Genomic DNA, 16,098 nt, shown 5'->3' on the forward strand with positions numbered 1-16,098 from the left:
AATCCCTGATTATTTCCATAAGACAAATCCCTAGAAGTGAATTGACTAGGCGGGAGGGTATTACCTATTCTAAGACTTTATTTATTTTTATTTTATTTTATTTTTTTCCCTTTTAGGGCTGCACCTGTGGCATGTGGAAGTTCCCAGGTTAGGGATAAAATCAGACCTACACCTGCTGGCCTATGCCACAGCCGCAGTAACCCCAGATCTGAGCCATGTCTGCAACCCGAATTGAAGCTCACAGCAACGCTGGATCCGTAACCCACTGAGTGAAGCCAGGGATCGAACCTGCATCCTCATGGATGCTAATTGGGTTCATCACGGCTGAGTCCCCATGGGAACTCCCTATTCTAAGATTTTAAAAAGTCCGTGTTGGCAAAATGACTCATCACCAAGTTTATTGTTACATACCGTTGGGATCTGAGACCCATTTTCTGGCATCTGCAGCAATTCAAATGCTCTTTCTCCTTTTAATAACAAGTTCATGTTTTAAGTGGAAGACGTAGTGAGAGGACAGACGCGGGGCTCTGAGAATAACACTGCTCACGGGAACGGTCAAGGCTGCAGTAAATCAGTTGCCCTGGTCACTGGAATGGCTCAGGCTGGAGGTGGCAGAGGAAGTGTGCTGAGAGTCACGTGCAAACCTGTTACCCTGTACACAGCAAGGAGGCCAAGCTGCTTATCAGCTACGTTGTTCCTTGTGAGCGCTCAAGTCTTTAAACTATTGGGTCCCGAGCTTCCGGTCGGGTTCATTGGTCCTAGAAGATTGCAGAAATTGTCACTTTGCTGATTTTCCCTGGGAGGCCGAGGAGCTGCCCGGAAGGGACAGGATGGAGGTAGTGCCCCTCCGAGCCTGGCCTGGCGCTGATGAGGAGTTTCCCACCCGCTAGGAAGGGGGCCAAACAGAGAAAGCCGGTCCCTGTCCCACGAGACAGCCAGCAAACATGGGGGACCCTGAAGGTGCCAACCCAGCGAGCCCACGCTCTTGTGCCCAGGCTGAGATCCGGCCCTGAGGGCGAGCTGACAGGCTACTGTCCCTAAGTGCCTCTCTCGTGAAACACCCGACATTGCCAGACTGCGGGCTAATCAACAGCATGATAAATGTCACTGTTCCCAGGACCGCTCACTGTCAGGCCCTTCACTAGGCACCCCTGGACCACCCCCCTCACCTAGCCCTCAACGCTGCGGCTCCAGTTTCACTCTTACGCCCATTGGGCAGGTGAGGAAACTGACCCTCGGAAACGACCCCTGGTGCATCAGGCCAGCGTTGAAATCCAGGCATTTCCAGCGCACAACTCACGCCCCCCACGGCTACATGGTGCAGAAGATTCGTGAGAATGTCACCTGATATTTCACAAGGAGGCAGCCGTGTGCAGGGGCAGGTGATGGCCGGCTCCCCTTTATTCCCAAGGCAAGGGTGTGGCTCTCCTGCTGCTACACAAGCCATCACCAGCACACAGTACCTTGAATTAGAGCGTTGGGGGTCGAGACACCTTGCATTAAATAGGAGGGGGAAAGCCCCCCCCCCCCACCCCGAGCTGTTACTTTCTTTTTTTGTCTGTTTGTTTTTCCTTTTTAGGGGCGCACCTGCGGCACATAGAAGTTCCCAGACTAGGGGTGGAATCAGAGCTGCCCCTGCTGGCCTACACCACAGCCACAGCCACACCAGATCCAAGCTGTGTCTGCAGTCTAGACCACAGCTCACAGCAATGCCGATCCTTAACTCACTGAGCGAGGCCAGGGATCGAACCTGCATCCTCACAGAGACATGGGGTTCTTAATCTGCTGAGCCACAATGGGAACTCCTATTAGGTGTCTTATGTGAGTATAACAACTACTAATGTTTATTTGATGATGTCTATGCTAGGAATGCAAGGGTGCGCCTTAACTCACTGGATCATCACAGCAGCCCTATAAAAAAAATGGGGGTTTGTAGGTTTCTGGCCAGTCAGCAGGGGACCTAAGTTGGAGACCAGGACCGAGAGTCTGTGCCATTAACATTGCACTTTGCTCCTTGTCAGAGGCATGTGTCTAAATCCTGACAGCAGCCCCAAGGCAGGTGTTAGAACCAGTTTGGCAGATGAGAAAAAAATGGCCCCATGTAGCTAGTTAAATAGAAAGCCTGCAATTTGAGCTTAGTCTCTGACTCCAAACCTCATATTCAATTTCCTACATCACCAGGGTCTCCTTTGAGCAAGCTAAGCAAAGTCTTACATCTCACACCGAGCAAGCTAAGCAGCCCTCCTTGGAGGCAGGGCAATTCCCAAGCTCCCTCTTCTGTCAGGTGCAGGCCTCAGGAGAGTCTGGATGGGCCAAACCAGCCGCGTTCTTGCTCGTCACTTACATTCATAGACTGCGATCAAACGCAGAGTCCAGGAGAAACCGGCAGAAAGAGAGGCAGAAACACACACAAGGCTGCCCACTTCCGGCCCAGACCTGCTGCTGCAGACTGAATCTTTGTGTCCCGACTGCAAGTTCATAGGTTGACATTCTGATCCCCAACGTAATGGTATTAGAGGTGGGGTCTTTGTGGGGGAAGAGGTCACGAGGGTGGAGTCCTCACGATGGGAGGAGCGCCCTTATAAACAAGACGCCAGGGAGCTCCCTCAGCCCTTCCTCCAGGTGAGGACACAGAGAGAAGATGCTGTCCATGAACCAAGAGGAGAATTATCACCAGACGCCAAATCTATCAGTGTCTTAATCTCGGATGTCCAGCCTCCAGAACCATGAGAAATAAGTTTCTGTTGTTTATAAGCCACACAGTTATGGTATTTTTTTCATGGCAGCCTGCATGGATAAAACACTCATTCTATACACAGTTCACTGGAGTTGTGTTTTGCAGCCCCATTCTACTAGTTTGTTTAGGCACCGAAGCCATTAAACCATGAGAAAATGAAGAGCAATCTCTCCTTCAATTTTTTCCTCCCTGTTGCATTTTATTCCTTCATTCATTTCCCCATTTATCTTTTCCTTTTTTTTTTTTTTTTTTTTTTTTGTCTTTTTAGGACCACACCCGTGGCATATGGAGGTTTCCAGGCTAGGTGTCCAATCGGAGCTGTTGCCACCAGCCTACACCACAGCCACAGCCACAGCCACAGCCACACCAGATCCGAGCCACATCTGCAACCTACACCACAGCTCATGGCAACACCGGATTCTTAACCCACTGAGCGAGGCCAGGGATTGAACCCACAACCTCATGTTTCCTAGTCAAATTCGTTTCCGCTGAGCCACGATGGGAACTCCCATTCTCCCATTTATCTCTTTATTAACCCAACAACTGATTTTTTTTTTTTTTTTTTTTTTTTTTTTAGGGATGCACCTGCAGCAGAAATTCCTGGGCTAGGGATCCAATTGGAGCTGCAGCTGCAGGCCTTGGCCACAACGACTGCAATGCCAGATCCCAGCCTTATCTGCAACCTAATGCGGCTATGGCAACACCAGATCCTTAACCCACTGAGCAAGGACAGGGATCGAACCTGCATCTTCATGGATACTAGTCGGGTTCTTAACCTACTGAGCCACAACGGGAACTCCAACCCAACAACTATGAAGTATTTACTAGGCAGGCACAGTTTTAGGCTCTAGGGATTCACTGGTGAGTTGAACCCTCCTAAAACTTATATTCTGGTGAAGAAGAAACTCCATCCATGCATGAGTAAGTAAAATACAATATTGTAAATGTTACAGTGTGAACAGTCTGGTGGAGAAGAATGTAGCAGGGTAAGAGGAGAGAGTGTGGTGGGGATGGGGTGGTAGCGGCTAGTAATAGAGGTGGTCAGGGAAGACCCCTTGATGGGGTGACAGGTGAGTTGACACCTGCTGGGAGTGAGGGAGAAAACCACAGGCAATGAGAAGTCTCATCCCCATCCCAACTCACGTATTTAGACTGATTCTTTATTGTTTATGGCTTTGAAATAGAATCTCCGACCAAAATTTCATGTAGTCCTAGAAAATTCAATTCCCGGAAAGGTAGGTAATAGAAAAAATATCGTGCACGCAGACACTAAGATATTCTTTCCCAGTAGTTTTTTTAAGTGACTCAAACATATTGTCTTCCCCACGCAGGGCTGTTTTGCTGCTGCAGGGATTGGCAGTAAATCAGTGCTGGCTGCTCCGTCTCCCCGCCGTACACACACGGACGAACCCACCCACTTACGTACTTGTGAATGCTTTTCTTTTTCTTTTTTTTTAATGGCTGCAGCCACGGCATATGAATTTCCTGGGCCATTGACTGAATCCAAGCCTCACCTGTGACCTACACCACGGCCGCTTTAACTAACCCTCTGCGCTGGGTTGGGGATCCAACCCGTGCCTCTGCCGAAAATTGAGTTGCTGCAATCAGATTCTTAACCCCTGTGCCACAGTGGAAACTCCTTGTTAATGCTTTTGAAAGTATGAAAGTCCACATGGAGGCAACCTTGAGGGAGAAGAGTAGAGAAAGAAAGCACAATGAAGGACGTTTACCCCACACGCCTGGAGATTGAACTTGGGGAGATCAGCTCACGTCTCTTCCAACCCAAAGCCTCACCCAAGGGATGTGGCTGGAAGCGCGTGCATCTTCCCAGCTCATGCTTCTTTCTTCCTAAGATCACACACCCAGATCCACAACCCTGCTGCCCCTCGGACCCTGGACCCTCTAGTCAAAGTTTCTCTATCCTTCTTTCTTTTTCCTTTTTTGTCTTTTTAGCGCTGCACTTTTAGGGCATATGGAAGCTCCCGGGCTATTGGAGCTGTAGCTGCCAGCCACAACCACAGCAACACAGGATCGGAGCTGTGTCTGTGACCTATACCACAGTTCATGGAAATGCTGGATCCTTAACCCACGGAGTGAGGCCAGGGATTGAACCAGAATCCTCCTGGACACTAGTTGGGTTTGTTACCACTGAGCCACAATGGGAACTCCTCCTCGTTTCTTATTTCCAGGAGAAATATGGTGAGTGTGGCAGGAAAAAAATTAGGATGATAAAAGTTGTGGCTAACATTTTCTGGGTACACAGACCATACCAAGGGCTCTGCTAATTACTTTGAAAAACAACAACAACAACAAAACAAACACAAAGGATGCTCAACTTTGTCCTGTGGTCCAGGTACAAAGTAGAGCTGGCCTCCTTTCCTTCAGCCACCCAAGCCCAAACTCTGACCTATGGTTGTTCCACAGAACACGATGGGTGCTGGGCTTTGGGGCACCAGACTGTTATATCCCCACGCCCCTGAATTATACTGTTTCCACCTCTTCCTTTGAAATGCTCCCTCTGCAAGCACCAGGACGTCAATCAACTAATCCATAGAAAAACAACATGACAAAATAACTCATAATCGTTGATGGCTTACAGCCAGCTTACTGTGCTACACTTTCTAGAAAGAGTCACTAAAAGGTAGGACTTGTGTGAAATCCCTGGAGTTCGTATGAGTGATGGGTGTTCAGACCAGAACGGCAGGCGAATTGTAGGGTAAGGTCTTTAGGCATGTTATACGTGATTATGAGATAGTGGATTGGCTCCAGGTTTTCTGGGGGCATTGGAGATATGGAAGAAAGGAGAAGACCCAGAAATTCCAGGACTACTCAAAAAAGGTAAACATGCCCAAGAGTCGAGGCATGTGATATTGGGGATAGATGATGTTGGTTCTGGCATGGACCGTAGAGGCATCATGAAAGGTTGATGAATGGGGGGCTGGATGCTCTCAGCCCAGCCGAGGCACTGGGACCGTTTCAGCTCTCTGAGCGTGGTGCCCTCTTTAACATCAGTGACCTCAGCCGGGTGATCTCTGCCGCCTCTTCCAGGTCAGGTGCTCCAGGCTGGCAGGCTCCCTTCCAATCTTCCCTTGCAAGAATGATGCACACAAGCTGATCATCCCCAGGGATGGGCTTTTAGGGTACATTTAACTTGCCTGGAGATGGATGATGAGGATGGAAGAAGAAGAATTCCTAAGCCTGTTTATCCAAAGTCTCCCTGGTTTATTCGGGCAGCCTGATAAACCCACGTTCCCTGGAGCATGAAAATTAAGACAATTAGCTAGGACCTCATGTTGCTGTAGAAACAGTCGGGAGTTTTCAAGTCAATCAGCAAGGCAGCAAGCAGGACGAAGAGAGAGAGTAGGGCTGTCACTTGATAGAAATTAATTGGGCTAAACACACACGCGCGCACATGCACACAGTACTTGTTTTACCACCAAAGTGAGAAGGACAGCGTGAGACTTACTGAGCTTTTTATTATTATTTTTAGACTTCACTATTTTTAGGTTCACACACACACGCAGAGCCTCCTCCGTTATCAATACTACTTTTTTTTTTCCACCAAGGATGAACCTCCATGGATGTCCCGTCAACACCCCAAGTACATAGTTCAGGTTCAAGCTCACTTCTGGCTTTGGGCAAATGTATGGTGACAGGTGTCCACCACTACAGAATCGTAAAGAGTATTTTCATTGCCCGAAACATCCTCTGTGCTCCGTCTGTTCATCTCTTCCTCCCCCTTCGTCCCTCACGACCACTGGTCTTTTCATTAGCTGCATAGCTTTGCTTTTTCCAGAATGTCAATCGAGTTGGAATCACAGAGTTTATAGCCTTTTCGGATTGGCTTCTTACACTTAGCAACATGCACTTAGGATTCCTCTGTGTCTTTTCAGGGTGACATTTTATTTTTCCGTAGCACTGAATAATATTCCATTGTCTGTAGGCACTGTATTTTCCTTATCCCTTCACCTACTGAAGGACCTCTCGGTTCCTTCCAAGTTTCGACAAGACAGGTGGCTGTCCGCTGGGAGGATGCCTATTTCTCGGTCTGTTTCAAGACGACGATTCATGAAAGCCCAGGGACCATGTTCTCTTTGTCCTTGGAGACCAGGGACCTTGCACGTTGTCGAGCACAACAAGAACACAAAATATGGCTCACGAGGGATTAATAAATAGTTAAGTGGGCTCCTCGGCGGGCAATGGTTTCTCCAGCTCTCAGCAGAGACGGAAAGAGCAGTGGGGGTGGAGGTGGCAGGGCCGGGGTTCAATACCTGGGACTGAGACATCTGGCCCATTCAGTACGTGGTGAGCCATCCTTCAGCAAATACCACTGTATCTTCCTAACGATTGGGGCGGGGGGCGGGGGGCGGAGGCAGAAGATAACGTCGAGGGCTGTTTGGGAACATAAGCTTCAGAGCTGGAAAGATCCAAATGTAAGTTCCAGCTCTGCCGCTTTTGAGCTGTGTGACTTTGGCTAAGTTACTGCTGGGCTCTGAGTCTTCATCTATCTCCAGCCACCGGAGGAGGCTGCTCAGAGGGCTGTTAGCAGGATTAAATCAGAGTAAAGTAAAGATAACATAAAGTGCTCCATAAGTATGAGCTTTTATTACAACGTAATGAGGCCATGGGGCAGAGGCTGTGGCTGTGACATTTTCAAGGTCGTATAATCAGAGAATGGCAGGACTTGACTTAAAAATAGCTCCCTCATGAGTTCCTGCTGTGGCGCAGTGGAATGAGTCTGACTAGCATCTATAAGGATGCGGGCTCAATCCCTCGCCTTGCTCAGTGAGTCAGGGATCTGGCGTTGCTGTGAGCGGTGGTGGAGGCCACAGATGTGGCTCGGATCCTGCTTTGCTGTGGCTATGGGGTCAGCCAACAGCTATAGCTCCAATTGCACCCCTAGCCTGGGAACTTCCATATGCCTTGGGTGCAGCCCTGAAAAGCAAAAAATAATAAAAAATAAAAATAGCTTCCTCATTCCTGGAAAAATATCTACGTTTTTGTTTTTGTTTGTTTATTTCCCAGAACAGCCTCTAGCCAAGTGTAGATATCATTAAATAGCAAGAATTCTTCCTTATGGAAACTTTTTTAAAAATTTTAGTACTTGGAGTCGTATCGGAGCTACAACTGCTGGCCTACACCACAGCCACAGCAACGCCAGATCCGAGCCTCATCCAGGAGCTATGCATCGGCTTGTGGCCATGCCAGATCCTTATCCCATTAAGAAAGGCCAGGAATCGAACCTGTACCCTCATAGATACCAGTCGGGTTCTTAACCTGCTGAGCCACAATGAGAATGCCCTTATGGAAACTCGATCATTCTTCCAAGCTTAGATCAAGTCACTGTTCTGAAGCTGCTTGTTCCTGGGAGTGCATTAACTGCAGGGTTTTTGTTCTCCCTGGAAGGCTTTGAGGAATTGCCACCAAATATACGTTCGCTATGAACCAGCTGCCTCAACTGCGTTTGGTTCTTTGGCGAGTCTCTGACCGCTGACATTTCTGCAAATATCTGAAATAGAAAGCAGTGTGCCCTTCTCTGCTTCCGAGATGTGCATTGCTGTTCTGGTCTGGACTCCAGGGCTTTGTGCAGAGGAGTGAGGCAGGGCAGGGCGTTACCTGTTTGTCCTCGTGCCCATCCTCTGTCACCACGGGTGTCTTTGAAGGCTGGGCATCACCCCCTGCTTTGTGGGTTGCTCTTGGTCCCACGGCTTCAACACAAGGCAGCCCGACTGTGGCCACCTTTCTCCATCAGATAATCCAAGTTCTCTAGAAAGTTTCCTGGTTCCTACATGGTGCTCTCCAAAGCAGAGGAGGGTCACGCAGGCAGGTGGCCCAGGAGTCAAAGCCATCAGGTGTCACATGTCCGTGTCATCAGTAATCTGGTCAGTTGAGGCAGATTCTTATCTCAATTTAGTGCCAGAAGAGACCAAAGGCTCCACTCCTCTCATTTTACAAGAGGACAGGGAGTTAGAAGAGGGGGTAGAGGGAATTCTCCATGTTCATACACATTAGCGACAAAATAGGGTGAGGATTCGGGCCTCCTCTCTGCATCAGCTACACAGTTTTCAAACCCACAGCAGATGTGCCCAGGCCATCCCAGTACACGGAACACTTGCCCTCCCAAGGCCTGTCTCATCCATTTAAAATGAGGAGCTGTGGAGTTCGACCCGCTGAAAGTGACTTAATCCAGCCTCACCTCACTGGAGAACCAGTTTAGGATCCACGAAGCAAATTGCTTCCGGCGTGCCCGGGGCAGGTGGCCCACCCACTGGCCCTCCGCCTGAGTCACCTGCAGGCTCTCCCAGGCTGCTCCCTGAGCCTCCAGGAGCCAGCACCCTTCAGGGTCTTCCTCCAACACTCACTTTCCTTGGAGGCAAAGGCTTTTCATGTGACATCAGACTTCGGAAGGGATGGGCGTTCCAGAGGCTTTGTAAGCAGGTGACAAAACCAGACACCTCCTTCTGGAAACTTCCACTTGATTCGTTCTGCAGGACCAGTGTTCTTCCCTCTTGCCACTCCCCCCTCCTCACCCCTCCTCAAGCTCTTCCCTCACTGAATTTCTAGTTCCACATGCAGACACGAAGGAAAAAGCATTCCACGTGTTTCTGATTGAATTACACTTACCCCCGCCCCCGGCCCCCGAAAATGATTCTGGGAGTCCCGGTGAAGCCCAAGCAGGCTTTCGATCCACCCCCACATCCAACACTTCCAGCAGGACATTAAAATGTCGCAAAGGCCCCCCTAGAAGATGAGCCCAGCTTCCAAGTGGGCTTCGAGGCTGGTCGGCACCTTCGCACCGTCTCTGTCCTCCCAGACTCTCTGCTGCCCCTTGGAGGGGGAACAGAAACATATGGCACAACACAGCCTTGCACCTGCTCAAAGCGGCCCTGAGGGGGGCTCCCTTAATTCAGCAGGGTCCCGGGGGGAGTCCCGCGCCTCCCTGTCGCTCTCCGCCTCTCCAACCTCTCCGTAGGTGCTGTACAGCTGTGTGGCTGGGCAAACAAGGGCGCCCAGAAAGGGGAAAAACACGGTTTACCAGGCTGCGTCGATTGGTGAGTCACATCATTTCAATAGCCCTGAGATATACACAGCTGGCTACTTATGCAAATTCTAGACATTGTGTTTGAGCAAAAGGTTACGGAGTAACATAACCTGGAGCTTTTATCACTAATGAGGCACTTATTTCCATTTGAATACAGATGTGTGTATTTTCCCCCTTTTATGGCTTCTCATAATTGTGTCTAATAATGCAAAAATAACATCGGGTCTTTAACTCCATGTGGCTCAGACATCAGAGGTAGTCGCAGGTCCTCCGTCCCTCAGGAACCTGACATCGCCCCATCCCTCCCCCCGTTTTTAGCACAGCTTAAGATGCTCAGCACCAGCTACTCTTTGGAATACTGAGAAATTCCACCAACTGTGTTCACTTCCGCGTGCTGCTGGTTCCTTAGGTGCATCTTCAAAATTAATAGAAATAACAACAACAACAGCAATAATAATAGTAGGAGGAGGAGAACACGATTTGACAATGGATATACTTCGTTTTTATGGTCTCTTAGGTAAAGCAATTTGGCCCAGGTTAATGGCAGCTTTCTACCTGCCTCAGTGATTTGTATATTGGTGTGATCTAGAAAGTTAAAATTGGTGAAGGGGGAGTTGTTTTTTTTTTTTAACATGGCATATATTCCCATAGGTGGGTCGTAGTGCCATAGTGAACTCAACTTTAACGAATAAAATAAATAAGGAAAGCACCTGAATACATAAATAAAAAGATAAAAGACGAAGAAAATAAGAATCCGTGAAAACTTCTGAGCTCATACCAGCATATATTCTCTCTCTCAAACACACACACACACACACACACACATACACACTTATTTTGTTTGAATCAGCCACTGCCAAAGATTCTGGTGAACACAGAATTTGAAAGACAAAATTGAACACTAAACCTGGCACCCAACCCTCAAATTGGGATTTAGTGACTCAGCCTTCCAGACTCTGAGCTATCTTTTAATCTTAGATTTTCTCTCCTTTGCAATGCAAAGACTTTGGGTACTTAAGCACCAACTTTTCAGGGTAGGGGAAATGGAAAGATATTGGTCAAAGCGTGTAAAGTTGCGGTCAAGCAGGACGAGTACGTTCTGGAGCGCTAATGTACAGCGTGGGGACTAGTTGAAATGAGCAAAGACAGCGGATCTTAAAGGGGCCACGACGCACACACAGATGTTAACTACGGGAGGGATGGGTACCTTTATGAGCTTGATTGTAATAATCATTTCACAGGGGGTCCCTTTATGGCTTGGTCACATTGACACCTTACATGGACACTTTTTTAGATTTGTTCTTTTCTTTTTAAATTTTTTTTAAGGTACAGTCAATTCACAATGTTGTGTCCATTTCTGCTGTACAGCAAAGTGACCCAGTCACACAGGTATATACATTCTTTTCTCATAGCATCTTTCGTCATGTTCTATCCTAAGACATTGGATAGAGCTCCCTATGCTGTAAGTAGGACCTCATTGCTTATCCATGCTACATGTAATAAACTGACACAATTTTTATTTGTCAATTTTACTTCCATAAAGCTGGGAGAAAAACAATTAAAAAAAATGAATCAGCTTTTCAGATACAATACTTCTGGGAGGGAGTCAAATTTCAAAGGGTATTTATCACCCAGTGCATGAGTGATCTGTTGACCCCTAGGGAGTGAGCTGACTGCAGTGGATGCCCGGGGAGTCAGGAGGGAGAGGGGGGAGACAGAGGAGGGATGTGGGAAGGACCAGGGTCCGGGCGTAGGTTTGGACACAGTGAAAAACAGTGGATGGACTGAAAATCTTTAGAGAGCTTTGCCCAGGGCCGCCTCCCGAATCGCCACCCCTAGTCATCCCAGAAATCTAGCATCTTCTCAGCCACCCCCACATGGCCTAGGATGGCTCTGGCTCAGAGCTGGTGAACATTTCAGTACCCCTGGGCCCCGGCATGTCCAAGAGCATTCACCCCAAAGACGGGAAAAAGACGGCGTGCTCTCAGTCTCTGTACCTTGACATCCACGTGGATGCAGTGATGGTGAACTGCACGTGTAGCGGGGCTGGCCCAGGGGGGCCAGATAAGTGGTCAAGCGTCCTTCTGGGGAGGCGTTTCTGGATGACATGACCCTTTGAATCAGTAGACAAAGTGAAGAGGATGGCTCTCCCCAGTGTGGGTGGGCCTCGTCCAATCAGCTGAAGACCACCCCCCTTGCCGCCAAAAAAGGCTGAGTAAGAAAGAAGTCTCGCTCTCTCTGCCTGGCAGCCTTCTAGATGGAGTGTCAGTGTTCTGTCTTCAGCTCCAATCTGAACCATCTGCCTTTCTTGGGTCTCCAGCCCGGCAGTCCGGCTTGGGGCTGCCCCGTCAGCTCTCAGCTTGCTGACTGTGGATCTTAGGACCTGTCCGTCTCCATAATTGCTTTAGCCTATCCCATAAAATAAACCGTACATGCGACTATATATGATTTCTTATTAGGAATACGTGCAAGGATCTGTATCTATCACCTAGTGATTCCGTCTGTCTGGAGGACTCTAACCTGGGTGTCCACGTGACAAAATGAAAGAGCATGTGGTCTTTTTCATTTAAAAAAATAAAATAAAAAAAGAAGGAACTCTTTTTATGCTACTCACAGAAAACCCTGCACCTTCAGGGTTAGCGCCCGTGTGAAGAGATCGAAACAGAACTGCAGAAACCGGACACACTGGGGACAGATCTTGAGAATAACACGATATTTTGTTTTCAGGAGACCTTCCACGGAGAAGTCTCTTCTTCTCTGCTTGTCGCATGGTGTCTCTTTTGTGTTACTAAAGGGGCAGAGGGGTGAGAGTCAACACAGGCGGCCTGCATGGCCCAAGGAGAGGCTGCGGGAGCTGAGACGTGACCTTGAGCCCAGGCAGAAGCGTGGAAGAGGCGATTTCCAAAGGAGCCGCCGACAGGCATTGATTCCGTTTCAAGCAACGATTTGATTTTCAGTAGAAAGCAAGAGAACGAAGGGAAGAAGGAAGGAGGGAGGGAAGAAGAAGAGAAGGCTGTGTTTATAAATATGAACGCATGAACATAACCATTTCTCACCTATACTCAAAATGCATTTCTCAAAGACTAATTAAAACAAGGAACGCTGACCTGTTATCCGCAGTCTAACCGCACGTACATTTATTGACTCAAGTGCAGGAACACACGCTACCGAGAAGCACTTAGTAACTCATTTCTTAATTACCCCTGTTCACTTTGATTTACAAAATCCAGTATAGCCACACCTGCTTCGGAGCAGAACTGAGCAAGCGGTGCTGCATTTGGGAGAGGCTGTTGCAGGAGGTGTCTTTATCCCTTCCCGATCCATTTCAAGGTAGAATTAGGGTTTCAGCATTTCTCCTCAGCAGAGACACCCCTGCTTTGGCAATCTGAATCCCCTTTGCTGACAGCTGTGTCTGCTGCCAGGACACTTCGTGGCCACGAGCCTTGAGGCTCCAGCTGTGACAAAGGGCACTGTCTCCACGGATCTTAAGCCATGTGAGTTTCCCACGACTTTCCTAACACCTGGTTGGGCTCCAGAATGAGAGGAAAATGGGGCATCAAGAGCCTGAAATAAACTTCTGTGACATTCACGCCTAAACCTTTCTCTTAGACGTGGACAGACTGTGTCTCAAAGAGGTCACGGGATTTCCTCAGACTCCCACAGCAGGGGAGTCGCAAAGTTCGGACCAGAAACCCAGGCTACTTGCTCTCAGCTCTAGGCTTCCCGACAACACTGTGTGTGTGTGTGTGTGTGTGTGTGTGTGTGTGTGTGTGTGTGTCCAACCCAGGGCCACGCCTGGGAGGTAAATGCATGCAGGATTAGTATGAGGCTGGGTTTTTTTTTTAACTCTGCCTAAGAGCTCTAAGAGGGCTTGTAAGAGGCCTCTTTACAAGCCAGTTAAAGGGCTCTCAGTTTTTGCCAGCAGGGAGGGGGAGGGAGTCTGGGGTTAGTAGATGAAAATTGTTGCATTTGGAGTGGACGGGCAGTGGGATCCTGCTGCACAGCCCGGGAAACTCTATCTAATCACTTGGGATGGAACATGATGGAGGATAATGTGAGGAAAGGAATGTGTACATATGCATGACTGGGTCACTTTGCTGTACAGCAGAAATTGACAGAGCATTGTACATCAACTATAATAAAACATTTTTAAAAAGAAATAAAATAAAACAATGCTAAAGAAATCTTTGAAAGATTGACACAACCCTGTAAATTAACTATGCTCCAATTTAAAAAAAAAGATGGGTGGGGGAAAAAACTGTAACTGCAATGTATACATCTAAGGATGACCTGACCCCCTTGCTGTACAGTGGGAAAATAAAAAAAAAAAAAAAAAAAAAGAGCTCTGAAGCATGGATGACACTTCAGAACTGTTTTGAATGGAAAAAAAAAAAAAAAGATGAAGCATGGGGAATTTAAATTATATGCCTAAGACGTTACAGCTAATAAATGTCCAGCCCCTGAAATGCTTGACACCCTCTTCCTTATTATCCTCCAACCTATTTTAGTTACTGATTTAATTTCCATAATCAGTTGGCCGCCCCTTTCACCGAATTCACACACACACACACACACACACACACACACACACACACACGTCACACACCCTAGTGGCTCCCCTTTGACCTTCCAGCTATTGCTTTCTCCAAGCAAAGCTCAAGGTTGTTGACCCAATGACTATCAGTATCTCAAGGACAGATAAATACTCAGCTCTGTTTCCGCTGCTCTTGTTCTTACCTGGTCATGACAGTGAGGACTTTTGGGGCCAGAAGACCTGCAAATGGATGAAGCGAGATGACTCCTCGAAAGCCCAAGGTCGTGAGGCATGGAAGCCCTCCAGCCAGAGAGAGGCAGGTGGAGAAGGGTGTAAATCCGGCCATGATGACTGCGTGGAAAACCTGCTCCCCGTGGTTCCTTGACAGCTTTGACTGGGGAAGAACGTGGGCCACTCCTCATTCAGGGGCTATGGTAGGATTTATCACACCCGCATATACATACTTATACTTCGTTGCCAGTTTCTGCACAGAGGTTCCAAAACCCTTGGGGTTTGCAGAGTGCTAGGAGTATATAACTTGCTCTTTATTACTCCTTTGATCAACACCCACCTTGCAAGCCTGTTGGGGTTTATACAAGGGAGCACTGCACACCCCTTCCAGCTCAGTGGGGAAAACCTTTCCTACCAGCATCACCCATCCCCCACGCCCCCCCCACCTCAGACTTGCCCCGGCCCCCCATGTGTGCTCTTTTCCCTCCCAAGGCTGGGAACCACTCATTCAGTTCAGATAATGAGAAGGTCTGAATTCCTGTCTTATCTGCCATTACCGCTGATTTACACACACTCCGGGGGGTGCTCACCCATCAGTGCCTCTTTCCCACTTTGAAAATTGGGATTTTAGCATAAACAGCTCTTAATCCAGAATCTAACCAACCAGAAAATTCATTACACAATTTTTTTTTTTTTTTTAAATCAGCAGTGGAGAAGAGCCATCAGCCATAAGAAGACAGATGATCCAGCCAAGGGCTGATAAGAAATATTACAAGTGCCTGCTTTTCTAACTGCCATTTGCTTCTTTGTTTTTACAAAGCAAATTCCCCTCATTCGAAAGGAGGGGGTGAGGTGCAGGCAGGAAGTTGCTGTGAAAAGGACCCAGGAAAACCAGAGCTAGCCTAAGACAAGGAAAAGTGCTAACAGGCAAGAAGACAGTGTGTAGAAGGAAAGGAAGGTGTCGAAAGCACCCTGAAGAGATGAAGAGATAGAAGGCAGAGTAAGTGTTTAATAGTCTAACCACACGATAGTTAGGTAGTAACAGGTAGGTGATGGCTGGATGATGTTACCCTTCCAAGTAATTGTATCATGTTCACGTGTATCATGGCTCATGGCTATATCACGATTCCAAGGTGAGTGTCCTGGGAAGCCATGAAGAATAGCTGAAATGAGAAGCTTGGAGCCAAGGGCGGGTCAACACCCGTGTATCACTCCAAAAGCGGTGAGATGAGGAGAGTTTGGTGAATGGCTGTGCTGATGACACCAGGCAGGCGTGGTCCACAGGGAATTCTCATTTCGGGCGGATCATTGCAAGTACACTGACTCGACTTGGAGTTTGAGACCTGGTCTCCACCTCTTACTCTCTGTGATCTTGGGCAAGTTACTACCCTCCACATTCAGTTGCTCTGACTTTTTTTTTTTAAGTTGGTAAAAAGTATTTTTTTTTGCACGTATCTTTTTATTTTTTAAATGATTTTTATTTTTTCCATTGTCGCTGGTTTACAGTGTTCTGTCAATTCTCTACTGTACAGCAAAGTGCCTAGTCACACATAC

Source organism: Sus scrofa, chromosome 10 (genome assembly GCF_054392235.1).
Source record: "Sus scrofa isolate SSC_HxYL_T2T_F1_AM1 chromosome 10, Sscrofa_HxYL_maternal_Yorkshire_Landrace_v2.0, whole genome shotgun sequence".
In the NCBI taxonomy this organism is placed as follows: Eukaryota; Metazoa; Chordata; class Mammalia; order Artiodactyla; family Suidae; genus Sus; species Sus scrofa.